The 15,294-nt window shown below is 40.9% G+C and overlaps 1 long non-coding RNA gene across 1 annotated transcript in view; it reads right to left on the bottom strand.

Moving 5' to 3' along the window:
* Window positions 1-3,192: 3,192 nt before the first annotated feature.
* Window positions 3,193-15,294, bottom strand: part of LOC135580431 (uncharacterized) — a 40,542-nt gene continuing 28,440 nt past the window's right edge. Inside the window, exons 2-3 of the long non-coding RNA XR_010474967.1 lie at window positions 7,065-7,212; window positions 3,193-4,987 (exon numbers count right to left, since the gene is read on the bottom strand). This is a non-coding gene — a long non-coding RNA (uncharacterized LOC135580431). The remainder of the gene's footprint in view (window positions 4,988-7,064; window positions 7,213-15,294) is intronic.

Below are 15,294 nucleotides of genomic sequence, written 5' to 3'. Positions count from 1 at the left end.
AGATCCCTGATACTACACAGGAATACACTTGCAAGAAATCAGATGGCCAAAACACCCCTGCATTCAAATTGATGCCAGCCTGTCCTGAAACAACTTTCTGTTTTCAGCCTCTGCACAGAGGGAGACTCTAGAGAAGGTCTGGATGAACATGTATTTTCACACCTACCGGTTGAACACGATGCCAGCACCAAATCTGGTTGTGAGGGGCAGGACACCCCACATGTACTGTGGGAGGTGGACACTAAGAATGACATCTCCATCTCCCCACTGGCTCCCCAGGTGTAGATGGGTCTTTGGAGACACCGCAAAGGTGCTCCAGGGTTTTGGAAACAAGAAGGACATGGACAAGAGCCCAGTGATGCTGGGCTTGCTCACAACGTGGAAGTAGGGGGGACAGAAGAACCCCAGAAAAATCCTGGAGGTAGTGGGGGTGGGTGGGTGTTGGTGTTGCTGTTGGGTAGGCAGCAACTGCTTGCAATGGGGAGGCCCCTCCTTGTGGACAGTCACCCCATGCCTTGGCTGGGCCCCCACTGCAGCCACCTCAGGGATGGGTGGACATGTGAGGGGAAGTGACATGAAAAACCACTGCTGGTGGGAAGGGCTGACCTTCGTGTGCCCACATAGCACATCGTCCAGCGCGGCCGCCACCCTCAGTGAGGATTTGCATGAGCCAGTCTTAGGTTTGGCTTATTTTTTTTTTTCCCATGGAGTTGCTGAAGTCCCGTTGGAATATTAAAAGCCACATCATGGTGCTATACATATTAATGTGCGAGGATTTTTTTCTATTGTCTGTACCTCTCAGTCTAAGTCTGACTGACAGCCTTATCTATGACATCCAAGCCTTAGGATGGTCTGATTTTTAGATAGGTCACTCTTCTTCCTCTTCAGCATCATATTTATTTTTCCATTTTCTTTGCTTTGCATTACTGAATGTCCAGTTTTAGTGACTTTTACTTTATACAATGTAGAGCTGACAAATTGTACTTGTTGTCTTGGCTATTAAATGTTTATACTTCCTAGATGCTAAAGTCAGAATACATTTGATTGAGCAAAAACCAGAAATGTTGATAGTTTAGATAGATGGATTTGACACAATGGAAAAAACATATGGCTTTTAATTTTAGTATTTAATATCTCTATCATTTCAACCTAAGGTCAACATACCAGTTAACATTTTTTTTCTAGTAAAATCTACTGTCACTGAAATGTACAAAAATGGATTTTTTTTTTGTATTTTCTTCTTGTTTTTTTTTTATACTATGACACTGTGCAAATCTCTTTCCCTCACCTACAGAGGGGTTATTGTTGGAGTAGTTTTCTTTTTTGATAGTCAAAACAAATAAATAAGACCAAAACCATACATAAGAGAAAAAAAGCCTGTTTGGTGTTTGACTTTTCTTCCCCTCTCCCCTAGTAGCCATGTTTGTAGCCATATTTATTTTAAGTAGCCTTGGGCAAAAAGTTATGTGCCTCATTAATCTAAATCAACCTTGCAGGGTTTTTATGGCAACTGTTGTTGCTGTTGCCACATTATGTATGCTTTTTCCTTTTGTTCTTCAATATAGTGCTTATGAAGCTAAGGAACAATTGTCACTTCCTATTATGTGAACTAAATGTACAAGAATTGATGGGGCTTTCTACCTAATGTTGTTAGCCTGAACCTGGTTTGTTTATTTAATGAACAAAATGTCACAGTGTATCTGCATCCTCCTGACATCTGAAACAGTGGCAGCTGCTGGTGGCAGATTTCCTGAAACTGGGGTGCAGAATTAACCAATTCAATTTGCATGTTATCCAAAAAAGCGGGGGGGGGAAGAGAGAGAGAGAGAAGACTCCCTTTTGAAAACATTCTTTTAAAAAGCACGTATTTTGTGCACAGATGTCCTGAGGACTATTGTATTGTGGGGGGCGGGGAGGAGCTGGTATAATCCTGACACATAACCTACTTCAGGGTGAGTAGATTTAGAGAAGTTCATTGAGATTCAGGGTTTAAATATGATACCATTACCAGATAGATGCCGGGCTGGTAAATAAAAACTGGTACCTACAGTAGCATTTTAAAAAACAGGTTTCAGTTTTGCTTCCATCCTCCCACAATGGGCTCTGTTAAAAAGGAGTTGCTGATTTTGCAGCCATGGCACCTAAATAGAAGATACACTTTATGCCTTTTTGAAGTTGGAATTTGTAGCCATAAAAAAATGGTGATAATGAACTCTTTAGAAAGTGACAAAATCTGTGGGAATTACTGAAGATGTTCACACACTGCAACTGCTAATCCTAATAATAATAATTGCTAAATCACAGTGTTCTGACATAAGCAACCAGAAGCTACAGCCACCTTTTTAGCTTGGAGTGGTTGATGGCACATAATGTTTACTGGGCACCGGAAGTTTTCAAATCAAGGTAAAACCTCCTCAAAATTTGTCTAGTTTTAACTGCTCAGTGGCAAGGCGATGCTGAGTCTCCACAGGCTCCAGTCAAAGGAAGAGCAAAGGCAACTGCTCTGGTTCCTTGTTTAGGGTGTTATGCGCATCCCTCATTGTGGCCAATGCTACTGCTGCGCTTCATATGCAAAGAAAAGAAAACACAATCTTTGGGTATATTACATGACAGTGCAGGGATCTGAACTACTTGGTAAAAGGCCCAGTTATGAGTATGTCTGGCAATTAAAAATAATTGGGAAGCAGGTTTGCCACTAACTCTTCCAAGAATGCCAGTTATGATATAATGATGTTTCATTAGACATGCTGAAAGCTGTGAGCTCCGTATGGCAATGGCAATTAGGAAGGATCATAAAGAAGAAAAAAAAAGAAGAAGAAGAAACATTAAAAATATCCCAGCTAAGATTAGCATAGCATTTAATGGCCACTTCATTAGCTAATTGATTTCTTATTAGTTACAGGGAAAAGCCCAGTTAGGGGCTCTGCACAGCTAATTAACAGCATTTACACAATTAGTCAGTTGCTCATTTTGTAACCAAACATTCTTGGAATCAACTGTGGCTCTGATGCTCTGGGCCATTTGATTAATTTTATTTTATTTTTTGCTAATATTGGCTTAACCTTCAAATAAAAAATTCATTCCCTAGGGTCCCACCATATTTAATCACAACATTATATAAACAGAAAAAAAAAGCGCTACGTCACATAGTCTTAGGACATTAATAGGTTCCTCTTTCTTTTATTTGCAAGTTGTTTTATTTGCCCCATGAAGTCAATAGCATTCAATAAGCAAAATCGTCCATCTTCTCTCCCGACAGCTGAGATTTTTGCCCATCAAACGTTATTATTATTTTACAATTGGCAAATGGAACAATGTAGGTTTGACCACAACATATTTTTTTGCTTATGAATTGGGAGAAGTATGCAGGAGGTCTGGCCGAGATATTTATTTCTAATGCAGTTGCTTCCTACTGCAGAAGAAATGTGTTTAGTAGAAAACTTGCCATTTAATAAAGTGCATGTTTTCACATTAGCTGATACCTGGAATTAAGGCTGAATGGGAAAACTGGATGATGTTATAAGGGTCAGAAAGGGACAGGCTGGATTTATGTGACACTTTGTTAGCGACTCCGAGAAAATTGACGACCGAGAACATAATAAATAACAATAATCACATTTAATAAAACAAACAAAAAGAAACTTGTCTGTTCATTTTCAGTTTATGGCAGCACTCCATAATCTCATAACAACCAATTATTATTCTGGCGAAAACCGACGTCCCTTTCGCTCCCTAGACTCCAGTGCACCAAGAGGAGCCAAACTCTGATCTCGCTGTAGGCAGTAATGATATGCCCCCGATACAGGGGCTCTCCTGTGAGACGGCAGCCTTTTAGCATTGATGCATATAGGCTGTTAGCACTGTAAGAAGACATTGCATATGTGAGCAGAAGGTCAATGTTTTCACTCGCCAGTTTTCATCGGCACACTGGGATTCTGTATGAAATTACCATACGCTAATTAAATCAAACCAAAACCTCATGATGATCGATCAGGTGAGAGATGATAGCAGATCATCAGTATATTAATTGTTATACTTTGTTTTTCTCTCGTTTCATGTCTCTTTTTTTTTTTTCTCTTCAGTGTTTCCTCACAATAAGTGCAAAATAGGAAATTATTTTCATTTACCATTACTGTAGTAATTGCAGCTAATGGAGATACACTCTCTCAGATGCATAATGGCAATTATTCCACTTCTTCTTCCTTTTTTTTTTCTTCTTTTAATGAGAATTTATTCTGTAAGAGTATTTTCAAACAGTGAACTATAATGGATGGTCATTTCTGTGTTCTGTTCCTTTTTTTTTTTTAATTGTATACATAGATAATATCTTTTGTTTCCTCCCACATTGTTTCTTTTTTTTGTTGATAATGCACATCTTGCTGAGTTGCTTCAAAGGATTGTGTGAATCAAGAAAACCTCCAAATTACCTCATTTTAAAGTGGCATATTGGCAATTTGGGACTATTTTTTTTTTTCTCCTGAGGAAATCTACCATAACTGATAGCTCTTTCTAAACTCTGAGCAACATCTACAGCACTCATGCTGAGCTTCTTTGTGCTTCTATTAAACACAGCAGAAAAGACATGGATCTGTGAGGCTTTTCCAGATTCCAGATTACTGAATCAGTTGAAGTGAGCCCTTAGGTGTCTGTGGGGTTCTGGCATTAACCTCTACAGGCTCAGACAGTGCATCAAAAGGAGAGGAGGGACTAGAAACCAGTAGCCTTGGTTCCAACTCTTATTCTCCAGCTTCTGCTGGAGATAGGTTTCTATTGTGTTCATTCAGTTCCTGCACAGTTGCCTTCTCTGGGTTACCTGGATGTCTAGATGTGTAGCAGCTACCCATGTATTTCAAATGAGGACAAAATGTAGTATGTAACTTTTGCAGCTGACATCTATTCTTCTCTTGCTTCTCCTTTGCAAATGCTACCCACTTCTCTCCTCCTTTCCACTTCAGTCAATGAGCAAAATCTTCTCAAGGTCTACCAGCTAGAAAAGAAGATGAAACAAAATCAGTTTCTGAAATTCTTCCCTGCCACCAGGATAACTATCCTGTAGGCAGCTTCCCCTACATGTGCTTGTGCAGGATTCAGGCAACAGAAGCTGCATAGCAACACCTGACTGATGCCACTTTTCTTGCCTAAAATGCAAAGGAAAAAAAAAATCATTGCTCTTCCTCTTTTAGTCCATTCCTGAAAGGAACAAACATATTTTCTCTGCCAATGATGGCTTACAAACCAGTCTCTTACATGATGTCTGTTGAGGTGTCTTCCCCCAGTCAATAGATCTCCACTGGGACACTGTAAATAAAGTAGAAGCAACTTGTCTGAATTTCAGTTTCATATGGTAATTTTGTTAGCTGCATCACCCAGCAGTTTCTTGTTGCTTTCATTTTACTGGGTTTGAAACACTTAACCGCTTAGGGATAAACATATTTTTTTTCAGTTCAAAAAAAAAGCAAAAAAATCCTTGTAGTTATCTGGTCAAACTAAGTTCCGCCCCCCATTTTTTTGCCTAAGGCCTGACTTATTTTCCAGGGACTGGAGTGTGTTTCCGTTGCCTGGACTAGACACAGAAACAGACATTTAACAGTGGTGTCTGGGCTGCTGCTCTTATGATACCCTGTGCAGCTCTGTTCCACTGCCCAAGTGCAGAGATGGCAGCTCGTTTTGGTATTTGAGTAACACAAATATTAAGGAGTGCAATTTGACCATTTTATAGGGAACTTAGGAAATTAAAGTTATATTTTTGGCTCTGTCATGTAAAGTGTAGGAAATCCCATAGGTTCACCTTGCCTCAGTTTCTCCATTTGTAAAATCATTACCTTGAAACCCTGAATAGACTGCCCTAGAAAAGGCAGGTGAAAGTGTGTACAAGACACAGGTCTTACAGAATTGCTGTCAGTCTCTGTGTGAGAGCATCTAAGCCCCGATGGCTGTGGGCTGGTGCACACCGGCTTTGAAGGACACGGTTCTGGGAGCTTGGAGGGTTGGCTCTGGTCACGCAACAATATTTGTCATTGCTAGTAGAGGTCAGCAAGCCATCTGAATGAGTTAAACTCTGATTATTTTTGTCCCAGTAATAGCTATGGTTACTCTTCAAACAGTTGGGGGAGGAAAAGGTCTTTCTTTTTTTCCCCAATATATTTTTGCTGAGGATTTAACATTATTTGGAGAAGAACCACTTTCATGGTTTCACTTCCTGGAGCCTCCTCCTGTCCCAGTCCTCATTCCCTATTTAAAAAGAGACAGAGAAGCAGTTTTTAATGACTAAAGGGATCTGTATGTGTGTGTGAGGAGCAGGGTCTGTCAGTCGCAAGGCTGCAAATTCCCCCCTTCTTTGCTCTGGAGCTGGCTAAGCTGTGCAGTTTCTGGAAAGAAATTACTAAGCACAATTGGAAAGGTGAAACAACATTATTATGGTCATCTCATTGAATCCTATAGAAAAAGTCCTGTTGGGAGAAAGAATTAGCCACTCCACAGACCCCCTGAAATTGTCAAAACTGGGAAACTAGTATCCATCCCAAGAACCAAAGAAAGAAGTCCAAACCCAGTAAAGAACATGAAACACTAACATCCCAATTGCAGGATAAAACAGAGGCTGGACAAGATATGCATAAACTATTTCTGGACCACATAAAATATACAGATTCAACAAATGATGTATTAAAACTGACAGCACAAATATATGCTGACTTCCCTTCCAATGCCTCTCTTACCACACTGTCTCTCCCTGTAATACTTTCCTTCACTCTACTGATATAATCAATGTATGGGAAAAAAAATAAAAATAACAAAACAGAGAGGGCAAAAAAAATCTGGGATTCAACTCTGCTTGACAGGCAAGTCAACGACAACCAGCAAAGCCCAGAAATTCTCAGAGTGGCACATAGAAACTGGTATGGGATGATGCTAAATGGATAAATAACAGAATGAAAAAAAAAAAATGTGGAATAATGATCTTAGGGTACAGGCTGACTGTTGTGTAGGTGAACAAACAAGTAAGAAAACTTCTTGCACACTAAGGAAGGTCTCACTTGGATTTGCTGTGTTCCATATAAACTTACCAAGGAACGGCCATCACTCCAGTGTGATCTGTCAGGCTGCAAAACCAGCAGGATTTCAACCTTTTATCCTGCACAATCTGGGCCATAAAGCTGCCGGGACATACACAAACCTTTCTGCCTTTCTGCTGAATCAATCTCTTCTGCAACCCTGTGAGGAAAGTAAAGGAGTTGAGCCAATTTTCTAGCTGTGTTTGTCTGAACTTGCAGTATATATTTTAGGGAGGACTTGGGCTGCCTAAATCCTAGAGGGTAACCCAGCATCCCTGCACGTGATTTTCCCAGAGACCCTCACTGAAGAGCTGTGGATCCCTCTGGTGAGCAACCAGATAGGGAGCGTGCTTGGGAAGAAATGAGCTTGAGGCCCCTTATCTGCTCTCTGAGGACTCTCAGAAGCCCAGTGCCCAGCTGTATCAGCGGAGCCCCGGTTACCCCCCAAATGCTCATCTCCCTGGTCCAGCACAACAGGTGATGTAGACAACCTGAAATGGCAGTAGTTCTTGGTGGCCAGGGCATTGAGTCTTACCCTTCTACTTAAGTGACATCAGAGGGCAGAAAACTTCATTTTAAAAAGAGCTAGGTTGGATTGAGGCTAGATAGGTTGGATGTCAGTGGAGGAGAATGCCAGGGAAGGTTCTTACCCCCTCAACCCTGCTGCCGGTGCCATGGCTGGCACTAGTGATCCAGGGCTACATGGTGTCCCACCAGTTGGCATCATCTCCAGAGACCATGGACAGACTGAAGATACACCCAAAAGGTATTCAGAAGTAAGCTGCTGGTGAGGCAAATGGTAGAGTGTTTTGGCTTGGGGGAGTGCTTGCCTCTCTTGTGGAGAGAGGAAAGGCAGGTTAACTAGTCTCAAAAGAAGTAATCATAGCAGATGGAAACCAGTTTTCTGAGACACAGGCTACTTAGGCTGGTCTGAAAGGTATTAAACTAAACAACAGCAAAAGGACATGGTGGCAAAGGAAAGAGAAAGCAGAAAAACCAAGATTCCCAGAACAAAATTAATCAAGGTGCCAAAGACCTGAGGAAAAGTCTCTAATTGCCTTCAAGGATTGCAAGGAGCCTTTGCAACAAGCAAAAGGAATGGAACTTGCTCACTGACTAGTGCACACACACTCCACCTGGTATTGTAAGCTACCATAAAGAAAATTGGCATGACTACAATGTTAAAATCAGTTGTACAAAACGCTTTTTTCAAAGACTGATCAAATTAGTATAAAAGGACAGAGAATGACAGTCTACATTGCAGGTGACATCAGCTGTCCCTGAATCACTGCCAAGTGCTCTTAAATTCTTATGGGCTGCTGTTCCAAAACAGAGAGCAGAAGATGAGTGGTTACTGGTACCTATTGCTGTGACCAAATTACACTAGAGAACAGAATGACTGGCTGCTTAAACACCCATCTATCAGGTGTAGAAAAAGAAAAACTGTGCTATCATGGAGGATTTCAGTCCAAATGACATGTGTTGGAAGTTTTGTGCTGCCAGATATTAAAATACCCTTGGAATTTTGCAAAATTATAGGTGACAGTTTTCTAGCTGAGAAAGGACGGCAACCAACACAGGACAATTCTGAATTGGACCTCATCTTGACAGACAGATAGAAGCTGAGCTGAGAACAAGAAGTCAGTGGTTGTTTAGGCTCAGATTAAATATATCTGTTTATGCAAACCACGTAAAATTCACATCCGTAATATATTTACTTATAGTTTTTAAAAGTCCAGTTTTACAGAACTTGAATGATTAAGATGTGAGATAGCTTGAAAGAACTGAAATGGTAAAATATGAAAGGTTGAACTCTTTTAGAATGTTTTATAAGTTATCCAAGAGCTAAAAATGTGAAGTCAAGAAAGAAGGCTTAAAAACAAACAGGTGCATATGGGAAGACAAAGCATGTATAACAATTAAAAAACAGTATAAAGAAAAAAGAAAAGTAGATAGTGGTAAGGATAAATTATGAAATCAAGAAAATTGATAAGGGAAGAAAAAAGGTTGCGAAGGGAAAGCTATAGCCAGCAGAATGTAAGGCGGTGGAAGGAGTTTTTGAATATCTAAAGAGCAAAAGGAATCTCAATGAAAATGTCATTTCACTAAGTAGTTAGACATGGCAGAACTGTCGATAAGAGGCTGAAATATTCAATAAATCTTTCTATACCCTGACTGGAGGAAGAGAGTTGAAGAAAACAGATAGTATATTTAAGTCATGCAATAATGATGAAATATGTCCCACTTCCACAGTGACTAAAGATGGTGTTAAATTACAGATACTAAAATAGGACCTTTTCAAATCATCATGTCCAAAAGTTTCAGGCTGTGAGCTGAGAAACATATTGGATCATTAATGCTGAGTTTTGGTAAACTCTGGGAAACTGGAAGACTTCAGAAAAAAAAAAAAAACGATGTACCCATATTTAGGAAAAGCAGAAGAGACACCTCAATTAACCGAAATCAGCTGAGAGCATCCCCTGATGGAGTAGCCTAATAGCAAATATAGGACCAAATTAATAATGATTTCAAGGAAGAAAATATGATAAATAGTTCTTTACAGAAGAGTCTTGTCAGACTAGCTCAGTATAAATTTTAATATGATTACAACTTTGGTTCATAGAAGTAGTAGTATTTGCAATGTAATAAAATTCCAACATTATTGCATATGGGACCACACATCTTGAATAACAAATCAGAATGTTATAAAATCAATGTCCCACATTATATAGACTGAAAATGTATTCAACAGTGTGTCCAAGTCCGATTGTAGACAGGAAACTTTCATCAAGAAAATGCATTCCTTGGATTTTGCTTTTCTTGCTATTTTCCATTTTTAGCAATAATTTAAGGATCGAAGATGGAGTTCCTCACAGCTGAGACAATAATTTGGGGATAGGCACTGATACAAAGAGAAAATACTGGACCTGGTCAAATAAGTGTTTTGGGATGGTTGAATGTGAAATAACCATCTGGGAACATGTGCAGGTGGCACTTCCAGAGGAGCTCTGCTTGGGGAAGCAGAAAATTTTGAAATGGTATTTGTGGTCAGGATGAAAATCTCCTAAGTCCAAGCTCCCAGCACAGCACTACAGCCAGAAGGGTTAAATCAGTTCCTGCTGGTATAAAAAAGAGGAATAGAGAGTGCAACTACTTCCACTGTTCTTGGTACTGGTACTGTGCTTGCTGGGGTCCTATGTCCAGATCCAGTGCCTAAATTCAAGAAGGATGTGAAAAAAAAATGCTGTGAGTTCAGGGAAGAGCTCTCAGAATAAATAAAGGATAACTAATAGGAAAAGATTTAAGTAACTTCCAAGAGAGAAGGTTAATGGTGACTTGATCATAGCCTATAAGTACCTCCACAAGGAAAAGACGGGCTTTTCAGTCCGTCAGACAAAGGTACAGTGACTAATAAGACCAATGGCTGGATACTGAAATGAGGCAAATTCAGACCAAAAAAGAAGGTGCATATTCTTAACAGCAAGGATAATTAATCATTTGGAATGATTTACACAGGATTGTGCTGGATTCTCCATTGATGGTGATTTTTAAATAAAAATGAAACACTTTTTAAAAGAGTTTGTCTGCTGCAAGCACAGCTTTTAATCTTGAATCATGAATTAGTATAGGGAAGTTCTAGGGCCTCGATTGTATTGGAAAGTAGTGAGACAATCACAACAATCCATCTTAGCTCCGAAATTGGTCAGTTTAGGAAATCTACATCAATCATAGGTGTATAAGCTTTTTTGTACAACACTTGGAGGATTTCATTTTGGTTTTGTGATGAAATTTGGTTTCCTACATATTCACGCTATTTCAGGTGTCAGGGTTTAAAAAAACACAGTGCAACAAAGGCAAACATAAGTATTTTCAAAAGCAAGAAAAGTCAGGATTAGTCACAGGATGAGGTTCTGTTTTAAAAACATAGCTATCAAGAGATGAAGCACTTGTTACAGCTTTTCATTTTACAATTTTATTAGCTCAAACCCCTTAGGAATTAATATTCCACATTGGCCTGATAAAAATTCATAGCAACAAAGTTAATAAAATGTCTCATCACCTGACAAATCTAGTAGGAAGTATTTTAAAAAATCTGTATTACAAAGTAATCCCCCAAGCCCTCGTGGCATAGTCAAAGAGTTAACTTTAAGTAGTCAGAGGTAGTGGACTGTCATTCTCTGTGCCAAAAGATGACCTGGTAGCCTCCAGAAGGAAGTCAGGAAAAAGCAGTAAAATGGTTGTTGAGAAATGGAATTACAAGAGAAGCTCCATGCCTCCAGTTCTCCAAATATATGCATTGTTATTTCCTATAAATCTCTTGGCTTTCCCCAGTGCTTATTAGACCAAGTATCTCCTAATTTTAATGCTGTCACCAAAGACCAGATGCTACTGTCAGATCCATGTTATCTGTCTTCTGAATTTGCCTGAAGTTAGGTCTGTCCTCTCTTTTGGTGTTTGCATCCAAGCATCTTTACCATCCACGGCAGATGACACCACATTTCAGCACGGGAATTGTTCCCTCCCTGCTCTAACGGGTATTTAGAGACTTGTGTGGTTGAGGTCTTTGTGGAAGAAACTTGGTCATGTGCTACAGCCAAAACTCTGTCTGCAGTGTAGGCCAAACTAGGATGACTGATTGCCTTTCAACAGGCACAGTGTTTTCTTTAAAGTAAATAAGTTGGTGTCTGATCTCTTTGGTCTCTGCCCACCAGCATACTCTTTCCAAAGAGGAAGTGGACCAGAATATTTTTGGATGTTTTCTGAAGAGGTGGCTAAGGAGCTCCATTCATGTTCTGAAGTCAGCTCTAAGTACTTTGAAAAAAACTTTTAATGGAACACATTTTTAAAAAGAGGAGGAACATCTACACTTTCCAAACATTCCTGTGAACCTGCACACTCATATTTACATGTGCAAATCCTGCAGATTTGCAGTCACCCTGAGTCACTCAGTGCATCATCAGCACCAGGCTGATGGCACAGCTGTGCACTGCAGAGATAGGTTACATGAACGCCAATGGTACTTAAGTGTTTGTGTCTACCAAAACAAGCAGGCTTTAAAGAACATGGCTCCTTACATCTTGCCTTCCATGTGGGACAACAAAGCACAGTGAACAGAGGTTTTATGAAACGCTGATATTCAAAAGACTTTGCTCTAGATGTGTTTGTATTTATAACACCCTTCACTGGCAAGCGCTACTTTCCAGCTGGGGATGTGCTGTTCTTGCAGCTTGTGCACAGAGGAGGGTCCCAGTAATTTTCAGCCTGATCTGAAAATTCCTTCCTTACAAAAGCAGCATCTGGCTGAAGAATACTGAAGGGTTTCAGCTCTAGTACTATGTATGAATTGGCTTTTTCCAAAGACCATTTGCCTTCATTCTGTGCTGCACTGCAGTGACTCATGTGTATCCAGTATTCTTTATTCTTTTTTTTTTTTTCTCCAATACACAAGTGATTGTGTAATTACCTTTACAACATCTGTGAGTAAAAAAAAAAAAATAAAAAATATACCAAGAAAATAATTGCAAATGGGAAATAATCATGAGCATGAGATCATCTCTATATCACTGCAGACTTTTATTAATGCTTGACTCAAAGGGATCATTTTCTCTACATTTCTTGGAATCCACTTCTTCATTTTCATGGACATTCTGGCAATATATTAAACATTTTCATGCATTTAATTCTAAAGCTTGTCATTTTCATTTTCCCCTTGATTTGTGACCCTTACTTAAACTAAAAGAGCAGATTCTTTTTACTTTCACCTCTGTACAGAGTGTCTTGGATGTCACCCATGGGTCCATTAACTGAGGCTTGGCATAATTCTCAGCTGGTGCAGAGCATTGCTGCCGGCTGCCTCCCACATCTGCTTTGTCTTGGGTGGAAAGAAGAATAGGAAAAGGCATTTTGGGACAGGGTGGGGCACACCTGTACTTGGCTAGCCCTCAGCTGGCACAGGGTTTCTTGCAGTCTAAAGCCATCTGGTATAGATTAGAGATGTCCTTCCTTGGGTTCAGGAGGGAATCTGTGTCAAGAGGTCTAGATTTTGTGTTATATTAAATTATATGATCTGATGGCTGATGGAGATCATCACAAGAAGAAGGGGGAGGCAGAACGTGTCCTAGAGTAGCAATAAAGTGTTGATTTGTATCAGTTTGGGACGGCCACTTCAGTCTCGAGTCATGAAATCATGGTAAAGCTATGAAGCTCAACTCATCGAGTGTTTATACCATATGAGGACATGTTTTGCCCATGCCACAATCTCAGAAAGGACATTAATTTATTTTTCCAATGAGGTGTTGAAATTTCTCCTTGTATATTTGGTATGTCTGTAGATAGAGCCACACTTTCCTGATTTACAAGGCTTTGTCAACATATGAAAATCTGCTTTGCCACATAATCAAACACATTTGTTAGCAATTAGAAGGGATGAGGAATTCAGAGCTTTTCGATAGACAGGCGTACCATGCACTTTGGATTGTGGAGGAGATGGTGGTTTGATATCGGGGCCTGTGCTTCTCCACGAGGTCTCTGCTGACTCAAGCAGCCTTCTCAGCTTTGGATTATTCATCCCCAGACCCTCACCAAACAGCAAAGGGCCTCTCCAGCTGCCTCTGGAGATTCCTGGACCTCTCTGGCTTTACACACCCACTGCCATCCTTATCCCCCTCTACAGGAGGAAGGCCATGAGGGAACCAGGGAGGAGATGCAAGGGACCGGGTGTGTCTTGCCACAGCCATGGCCAGACTGCAGCAGAGTCCCCCTGTCATAGGAACTAGCCTTGCCATTGCCTTTGCTCAGCAATGTCTACGGTTTCTGCAAGGGCAGCTGTTTGCCACAAAAGATGTGGTCCATACTGGGTCCTCCTGTTGTACCCAAAGGACACAGGTTTTTCTGCTTTCTGAGCCCCTTCCTGCAGGGACAGACCTAAAAATGAGCAGTTTTTGAGATGCTGTAACAACACTGAAAACTAGGAGTTTTTTCTACTTAATTACTGTGTCATTGGAATAGTTGAGAAGTGGTGGGCCAGCTCATGCATCTGGGCTAGCTGCAGTGGACGGGAACCAGCTCTCCAGGAGAGACCACCAGGAGAGATGAGGGAGAAGGGCCTTGCTGTCTCTGTGAAGGAGCAGCCGGGCTACAAGGAGCTCTTCAGTGGGATGGATGATGGGCTGGTGGAAAGGCTGTGAGTCCGGGGACAGGCCTGTGAGGGGGATATCATGATGGGAGGGTATTGCACACATCCAATCAGGGTAAGTAAGTTGATGGAGCCTTCTTTGAAGCACTGGAGAAAGCCTCTGAAGCACAGACCCTAGTTCTCATGGAGGAGTTTAACTTCCCTGACACCTGCTGGAAAGGCAGTGTGACAGGACACCAGCAGTCCAGGAGGCTTCAGGAGGGCATAATCTTGAAACAGATATGGGGTGGGCCAACCAGGGGTGACCCATAGTTGCATCTGCTGTTCACTGTCAAGGAAGAAGAAGTTGGGAATATAGGAATCAGCAACAGTCTGTAGTCACCATGAAATGGTGGGCTATGAGATCTGAGGAGAAGAGAAGAAGGAGACTAGCAGAAGGCAGACCCTGAATTCCAGGAGAGCAGATTTCAGCATATTTAGGAAACTGGTAGGTGGGATCCCAAGGGAGGCAGCACTGATGGACAAAGGAGCTCAGGTAAGCTGATGGGCCTTCAAGGACAGCGTGGTCCAAACACAAGAGCAGTGTGGCGCTCATGAAGACAAGCAGAAGTATCAGGAGAATGTTTTGGGTAAGCAGAGAGCTCATGGTGGACCTCTGATGTAAAAAGGAATCATACAGGAGGTGGAAGCAGGGATGTACTGCAAAAGAGGACTTTAGAAATATTAACTGGGCATCTAGGGATGGTGTCTACCTGGAGGTAATGCTTCCAGGTGAGGTCAGGAGTAATAGGAAGGGTTTCTGTGATTACATTGATAGTAAAAGGTTGAACAAAGAAAATGTGGGCCCATTGATGAACGGGAGGGGTGGCTTAAATGACAGGGGACACAGACATGGCTGAGGTAGGGACCTTCTTTGTCTCTTTGCTGAATCTGACCCTTGTGCTACTATCTGTATGCTAATAAAATAAGTTGCTGTGAAGTACTCTGTCACGTTCATGAATTGGTTTATTGTAAAGCTGTTCATGTTTACAATTTTTAAAAGTCTTATGTAGTCAGAACTGCAATATCTGGAAGTATGAGGACAAGAATAGGAAAAAAATAAAGATT

This window comes from Columba livia, chromosome 1 (assembly GCF_036013475.1).
Source record: "Columba livia isolate bColLiv1 breed racing homer chromosome 1, bColLiv1.pat.W.v2, whole genome shotgun sequence".
Lineage (NCBI taxonomy): Eukaryota > Metazoa > Chordata > Aves > Columbiformes > Columbidae > Columba > Columba livia.
This window is presented reverse-complemented; position numbering and strand designations above follow the sequence as displayed.